The following is an 8,964-nucleotide window of genomic DNA, read 5'->3' as shown; positions in this document are numbered from 1 at the left end:
GCTTGTTGGCTGACATTTCCTTCTTGCCCTTGGCATTTAGATTCTTTACCTTGTGGGTTTGATTATTGGACTTCTGCGCGTTCCAGTCACCATTGTCTGAATGTGACATGGAAGGGTTTCTTTTAAAGTATCTCCCACTTGGTGCGTTTTTCCATCCTTGTGTGCAGTAGGGAACGTATGCGCGATTTGGACAGTTTCTGGCAACGTGTCCAGGTGTTCCACAGTGAAAACAAGTCTTTTTCTTCGCTGTAAAGTTATTTATTCCTGCCCATGGTGGCGTATCCTTGCCTTGTCTCTTACTTTTCCCACACGCACAGTTGCAACAGGCACTCTGTTTAGCTTGAAATGGTGGCCTGTATTTACCAACATCAGGTTTATTAGAAGCAACAGATTTAGAGTTCAAGGGGTCGTTTGTTTGTTCAGAAGAACTCTCCTTGTTCTCATCCTCTGCTACTTTACCTGCACATGTAACAGAAACATCAGTATTTTCAACATTAATAACTCCTCCTGATACAAATCCAGCTCATTTGCCATATCGAAGATGTGGCTCCCTGTCAGTTTCGTCCTGTGTCATAGGGATGGATGTGTAGTTATGATTATAAGGAGGAGGTACACTATCATACCCTAGACCCTTGTTTTGATTTTCTTTGAATTTTAATTAGGTTTCATATAAGGACTCGACTGTCTGACTTGACGCAGTATAATTTTTGAAACTTTCATCAGTTTTTCCACACTTAATTTTTAAAGCGTCAAGTTCTTCAGTTACAGCAGCAAGTTGTCTCTTAACATAATCATAATTTTCACACTTGCTGCTATACTCTTCCTGAAGTTTCCTAAAGTCCTTGGTTTTTGCTTCTAATTCAGCCTTCAGGGGTTTCTGTCATTTCCTGAGTTGATATCCTTCATATCTCAGGTCCTCAAGTTCTCTTTTTAATAAATCAGTTTGTTCCCGAAGAAATTTAATCGTGGCTTCACAAGCTGGAGTACATGTAACTTCAGTGACCGAAATGTTTTCAGAACTCATTGTTTCTCTACAATTCAAAGCATCAAGTTCGTGAATTACATCAGCAAGACTAAGATGATTGAGATCTTTTGTCTTCTTGATGATAGCCACATTCATATCCCACGATTTCGGAAGTGAATTTAGCAGCTTTTTGTTGATCTCGGACTTAGTGAAGAAGATCCCGACTATATTCATCTCAGTAGTAAGTGTAGTAAATCGCTGCAACTGAGTTTCGAGGGTTTCTCCAGGGATATAATCGAAAATGTTGAAATTTTGTCTTAACATATCCTGACGACTCTCTTTCATGTTTCAACTCCCTCGTAGACCTTAAAATCAATTAAAAGCACAACTAAAAGCTAAAATAAAACTTAAAAGTCAAACCTTTTGAATATAAACCTCAAAAGTCAACCTTAAAAGTCAAATTTAAAAAGTTAAAAAGTTAAACTCAAAAGTCAAACTTGAAAATTTAAAAGTTAAACGAAAAAGTCAAAGTTTAAAATCAAAGGTCAAACTTGGAAGTCAAAGTCAAAATTTAAGGTCAAAAGAAAAAAAATTAAAATATAAACTGATTTAGTTAAAATCCGATTTACTGCCGTATAAAGAGTTCACTGCCAAAAAGGGTTTGCGGCCGTAAACTCGGAGTTTGCGGCCGTAAACCTCAAATTTCCGGTTGAGAGTTAATTAAGATTCAAAAATAAAATAAAATTAACTGCTGAAAACAAGATTTTCTGCTGAATATAATTTACTGCCGGAAGGAGTTTGCGGCCGTAAACTTCAATTTTTTCGATAAATATTTTTCAGTTTAATTGTTAACAAAAATTCACGAGATTAATTTAATTCACGATCCAGGGTTCAACGCGATTTAGAATACGGTCTTCAAATTAACAAACTTGCACCAAAAATCGGTTCACGGCTAAAGAACTAAGATTCACGGTTGAAGAACTTGATTGGTTTGCGGCCGTGAACTCGGAGTTTACGGCCGTAAGGTTGGACCGGAAACACCAATTATTCAGATTCCAGACGACACAATAAAACCTTTTGACTGATACAACCAGGCTCTGATACCAATTGTAAGTCCCTAATTTGCTTGTGTATCAATCAAATCCGTTGATGGTGCGGAATCCCAATCAAACGGATGATGTCAGATCAAGTAGAAGAGAAGGAGAAGAAGAATAATATGAATCTTTGTATGTATTGATATGAATGAAGATCCGGATACAAAAGATTCACACACATAAAAGCTCCTGTTTCTCTCTGGCCGTAAACTCTCTAGGGTTCATCTATCTCTACTCCTCACCCTAACACCTCTATTTATACTTGGAATATGGGACGGATAACACATGGGTCGTAAATGGGTTTACGGTCGTAAGGTGTTTACGGCCGTAAACTCAGCCATAAACTAGACCATAAATTCACAAATATCACAGAAAAATACAACTGCCTAGAAAAGTAAAGTATAAACCATATTTTGACCCAACACGGCCTGTTAAAAATAAATAATAAAAATCAAAGTCAAAATTGGCCGACAGAGTCTAAACGAGAGTTGTAGAGTATATTCTCACATTCGCGTGCATATAAAGAACGTCGAAATCGGAGCTGGTACGTGAAAGTTATGCATTTTACAAGTTCGAGACCCAAAATCCGAGGCTGTCAGGCCTACCATGACGTGGTACTGTGACTGATGGGTGCCAGGTGCGTCAGCAAACGTGTCGTCAACGGAAGAGGATAGAATCCCTCACCACGACGAGGTGAGGTGTACCACGACGTGGTGCCCAAATTGGGGCTATAAATAGCAGCCGAAGGTGTTGAGTTTCATTGCTCATTTATTCTCTCCCTCGTGCCAAAGCTCTGCGTTTAAACCCACCGAAGCCATCCCGAAGCCCCAGTCTTCATACCCAAGTTCCAAAGGAAGGTTTTTCACTCCCGAGACACCCGAGATTCCCAAGAATCCCGAGAAATTCAACTTTCCCTAGTCAAAGTTCTGCTCAGTTATCGTTTCACCTTCTTCTATCTATCAAGTGAGTTCATACCCCTACAATTACGTTTTCAAACACTTTATAAATGCTTTTATACGCTTTCAAAGGGGGGAAATACAAGTAAACACACAGTTACTCTCGTGTGGAAAACAATAAGCTTTTACTACACTTATCTTTACATAACAAATGTGATTCTTAACTATCATATGAAAATGTTCGCATGCAACACCTATTCAATAACATATTGTCCTTTAAGAATATAAACATGTTGTTATACAAATATCAAACACTTCATTTATATTTTGGTAAATAAATGTTCAATAGGGTTATTATAAATGTTATACTTACATACCAAGCTGATATTGCACTAGGGTTATCATACAAAGAATTATACATTTGAGAAACTATAATAGGTATAGTTTACTAGATATTCAAGAGGTTTTACATACTATAAGTACTATATCAAAGAAATACTTTCATATACAAGAACAAATGAGCTTTTCATACGTAAATCTGTTTGATACTAAGTTTTGTGAGACGTTCAGCTTCACGTACTTTCGAGTATGCAGTTAAAGTCCTGTATTATATACCTTAATCTCTTGTAGGGAGAGCGTGATACTTGTGTATAGATCTATACGGGATTGACAATCCTGCACCTAAATTGTTAGCTACATTAGACCGACAGGTCTGGGGTGACAAACGTCATAACACTCCAACGCTTGAAGAACGTTGTTACAGGCAGTCTGGGTCAATAACATGGTTGTAAAACTCACATGGAGTATTAAAAACACATTGAATTACGGGGCTATCAAATGCTTTAGTGATTTTATACATACATAACTCTACTATTCTAGGCATGAAAAACACCATTGCATTATCGTATTTGGAATTTTTAAATTACCATACACTTATGGAAAAATATTGGAATTCTAGAAACAACATCCAAAACAGTCGGGTCTTGTAGAAGACTACTTTTATACTAGTAGGAAATATGGGATTTTCTAGGAGTTTTCAAACATCTACAAACAATTTTATTCAACTTTATACAAACCTAGACATTAAATACTTATGAACTCACCAGCTTAAATGCTGATATACTCTTTCAAATCTACTTGTATTTCTCAGGGATTCAGTAATACAGGTAAACTTCAGCTTTTGGAGAAGTGATGCTAAGGCGTCAGTTTTAAACTCATTTTGTCATCATATTGTAATTTGTTTTTGAAACAAGTGTCTTACAACAATGTAAGTTTTGAATTATATATATGATGGTTGTGTTTACTTTCTTTACTATGTATTCAATTGTTTCGATACTACATGAAGTCATCCGCCCTCGAACGTTTCCGCCGTTCTGGTTTGGGGGTGTGACATTATGTGCTTTTATATGATGTGTGATCTTATGTTTGCATGAAGACCCCGGGGGAGCCCGTGGCATTGGATGTAAGACCATGTGGGGTAGCCCATGGCAGTCCTAGGTAAAGACCATGTGGGGTAGCCCATGACATTGGATGTAAGACCATGTGGGGTAGCCCATGGCAGTCCTAGGTAAAGACCTTGTTGTGACAACCCGAAATTTATTCTGTCGCTGTAACCCATTTCCGTTAATAGAATATTTTATTTTATTATTGTTATTAAGATTTCCGTTAACATTGGGTTAGACAAATCAATTAATGTTTTATTCTATTTTAATGTCGAAATGAAATAAATAAAAACACGTGTAATACCCTCAAAAGTATTTGAGAAAAAATTTAGTTTACGACTAAGCCGTGTCACGACCATTTAATCGGGTAAAATTTTAAAATTCCGTTTAACGTCGGTATGGGGTGGATCCCCACCTGGCCGCCAACTCAAGCCCTATATAAGGGATGAGAGGCTTTCACTTGAACCATTTTCTCACTCCTAGAAGCTTCTCTCTCTCTACTCTCTCTCTCTCTACAAGTGGGTTTAGCCAAGAAACACCTCATTCAAGCTCCAAATCCGTAAGTAATCATTCCTAGCTTGTTGTTTTGCTTTGTGTTTATGCAAATTCGGGATTTAACCACCCAAATACCTTAAAACTAGAGTTTATAGTTTGGGAACACATCCCAAAACCGTGAACTCCCTTAAGGGGGTTTTGAAGCCCCAAAATCCCTCCAACACCCTTCTAATGCTCATCTTTGGCTTAGAAACTTGCATGAATGAAAGTAGAAACCCAAAATCGTGTCTTTAAAGGAGTAAACATGAGTTTACAGTCCATGAACATTCATGAACCGTAAACACCAAAACCGTAAACACCAAAAAGGGTGTTTTGGTGTCCCTAACTCCTTCCTTAGCATGTTTAAGGGACTAGAATCTTGTATAAATGAGCTTAGGAACACAAACACGAAGGATAAGAAGTGTCCAAGGGTTTACAGCCATAAACCATAGGGTTCACGACATTAAACTCTCAAGGAGTGGTCCAAGGACCGCAAACTCCAAAGGAGTGCCCCTTTTGAAACCTAACCACTTCTCAAGCCATGGATTTAATCTTAGAACCCTTCCTAATGATACAAGAGACCTTAAAGAACACAAATACACTCCTTCCATGAGTTTACGGTCATAAACTCATGGGGGAATTGGTCCCTCAACCGTAAAACTCACATAGGGTGAGTATTTGAGGAGTAAACTCCATAGTGAGGCCTTACACTCCTTCCTTGCAACCCAATAGCCTCCTAACACTTGACCAAAGTGTTTTTCTTCATGTTAGGATGTCTATACATGTTTAAGTAGTGTTTAGTCACTAATTAAATGTAAACATATGTCTTCATATGTTTCTAGGGTCGTTAAGTGAGTCCAAGTCTTCACTTGACACCAAGCACTCAACCGACACTTCCATTCGATCCACTCGCTGCAGGTGAGTTCATACCCCTTAATTAGCCTTTCAAATGCTTGTAAATGCTTTTATGGGGGGGGGGAATACAAGTTGAATCCAACAATTTATAGTATCAATCACATGTGATTGTATCTTACAACAAAAAAAGGAATTTCTATGATTTTAACCGTTTTGCCTTCAAAAACTGTTTTCAATGTTTATCAAACTCATTTTCACGTAAATTGTCATAAAAACTATTTTAAACTTCATATGCTTCTAAAATATATCCACACCGATATATTTATATAAGTAAGACTTGAAGGATTTAGGACTGATAGCTCACCTTATTACCTGTTCTTGTTTGATTGGGGTCTTAGGGTATATTGTTATCTGTCCGACTGTCGTTGAATTCTTAGTTATATATTGTATGTATTTGTGTTGGATATGAATACTTTCGCTTATTTCAATATTATGAGTATCCAAGAACGACTGCTACAGGCCAGTTAACTATAATAGGTATAGTTAAGGTCTACCACTCCTCGCTACCATTACTATGATACTTACCACAATTAGTGCTATTACGAGTCACTACATGTTAAGTATTATACAGGAAGAATACTATATACTATAACAGAAGAATACCAAATACATTTTACCGAGAAGCACACTATACACTAATATGAGAGAACATACTAATACAAAATGTGATACATTATTTCTCCCTACGGCACTTTACCGTGCCTTCACCGTGTAACCTTAGTCTCCTGGAGGGAGAGCGGGCTCTACGTGTATAGATATATATACAGGGCGGACACTCACACATCCCGACTGCTAGCTACAGTCCGAGCCGACTAGGCCCAGGGATGATTACATGCTACCACACTACATATGACCTGGAGGGTCATGATACATTCAATCGCCCATCCGCATGGTTACATACATATTCACATTTGGAACCTTAATCTAACAAATTATGAATTGAAGGTATAATAGACTCCCCGAGGTGTATTAAATACATATCATTATCTAGAGTCTATGGCTAGTTACCATCCATTCGGCAGTGACACTGCTAGAATAATACATCATTTTCCCATTTACCTTGTTCAAACGAAGTCCAAACTATATACTTTTATAATTATGAGTCTAGTTGGGAAAACTTTTATACACTCAAAGGATCAAACTTAGAAGTAACCAAGTCTTGGCAGAAGACTACTTTTATTAGAAAATATCGGATTTTCTAGAGATTCACACTATTTTCAAACTTAATAACAACTTTCATTTTATACGATTTTGAACATTTTATACAAGCAATGACACTAAATTCTTATGAACTCACCAGCTTTATGCTGATACTCGTTTTCAAAATAACTTATATTCTCAGGTCGGCAATAGACAGGTATAGAAGCCATTTTGAGAAGACGGAGCACATACAAGACTCCTTTTTATTTTTTATTATACTTTTTGGTGTCTAACAAACTGTACAAAACACACTTGTATTACATTTACTATATTAATGCAATGGATGTTGTTGCTTGCTATTACTATTATGCATTGTTATGATACTGTACATGACGTCCTCCACCCCATAACGTATTCCGCCATTCTAGGTTTTGGGGTGTGACATATGTGGGGTGGCCCATGGCATTAGATGTAAGACCATGTGGGGTAGCCCATGGCAGTCCTAGGTGAAGACCAAGTGGGGTAGCCCATGACATTCTTACAGGTTTTTGTATGCATGACTTATATGTTATATGTAGCTTCTATAGCTAGCAGGATATGTGATACATGTAGCTTTTATAGCTAACAAGATATGTGATATGTGGATTGTGTGTATGGTATGCTCTGGGAAACTCACTAATCTTCGTGTTTATAGGTTTTGTTTATGGTTTCAGGTACTTCATTTTCAAAGGAAAGGAGCCAGCTCGATCGCAACGCATCACACTCTGTTTTCCGCACATGAGATCTTGGGGATTACACTATGATATTATTTTATGATGACATGCTTGATTATTGACATACTGGTTTGACATGAGATATTATTATGACTGTTTTATACTGATGGTTTTATGTAATAACTTAACTAAAACGAAATTTTTGGTCTTGAATTTTGGGTCGTTACAGTTTTTCTACTCCTTTTGCTACTGTTTTGGTCAAAAATTACACAAGTATAAATCAACCGAATTGAATAAGAGGCTGTGACGTTCGAATTGTGCAATAGAGAAAGGTAAAGAGAATGACACAATTATTTACACGGAAAGCCCTTGATCCTTGCTAGGATCTCCGACACAAAACATTGGGAGGTGATAATGATCACTTGCCTTGATGATTTTTAATATAAAATAATGATTACAGAGATTATTTCAGTAAGAACAAGTGAAAAGTTCGTAGAGTAAGCTAAGAGTAAGTAGAGTGTGTCGTGTGCGAGATACATTGTAACACCCTGATTTCCAGGAATGGGATTTTAGGGATTTTATGCACTTAAGAAAGCCTACTCGATGAGTTAGGAGTCCCCAACTCGTCATGTAGAAACTCATATGGCCATGTAGATTATGGAACCTACTCGACGAGTTCGAGGACCCCAACTCGACGAGTTGAGGCTGTGCATGAAAACCCTAATTTTTAGGGTTTGCACCCTATTTAAAGGACCTTAAGTCCTCTCACCAGCCTCCTTTACCACCTTATCGTGCAGAAAGAAACCCTAATCGAGCTGACCTTCCATTTTTAGAGTGTGTAGGGCTAAAGAGTGTGTGTTTGGTGCATTTCTTGAAGAAGCTTGAAGTGGTGAGTGCATAATTGAAGGTAGGGGTTGTTGATCCGGCTTTTGCATTGTTGTAGCAACCATCTTGAGGTATAAAGTGAAGGGTTTTGAGCATTCTAACACTCCTAAGGTGTACATGAAACCCTAGAAACCTTGGATCTATATTTTACTAAGATACATGCAAAATTGATTTTCCAAGGTTCTTAACCTATCTAGCATAGCATGAGGAACTTTTAAACATAAATGCTAGAAGAAGAACATACTTTTTTGTTGTTTGGATTCCTTGAGAACCTTGTGAGCCTAGCACCTCAAGTGTGATGCCTCAAATGTCTCACACAACACTACAACACTTGGAATGACCTTGATAGAAGTTCACTAACACCTCAAAATCGGCTAGCCC

This window comes from Lactuca sativa, chromosome 6, assembly GCF_002870075.4.
Source record: "Lactuca sativa cultivar Salinas chromosome 6, Lsat_Salinas_v11, whole genome shotgun sequence".
NCBI classification, from domain to species: Eukaryota; Viridiplantae; Streptophyta; class Magnoliopsida; order Asterales; family Asteraceae; genus Lactuca; species Lactuca sativa.
This window is presented reverse-complemented; position numbering follows the sequence as displayed.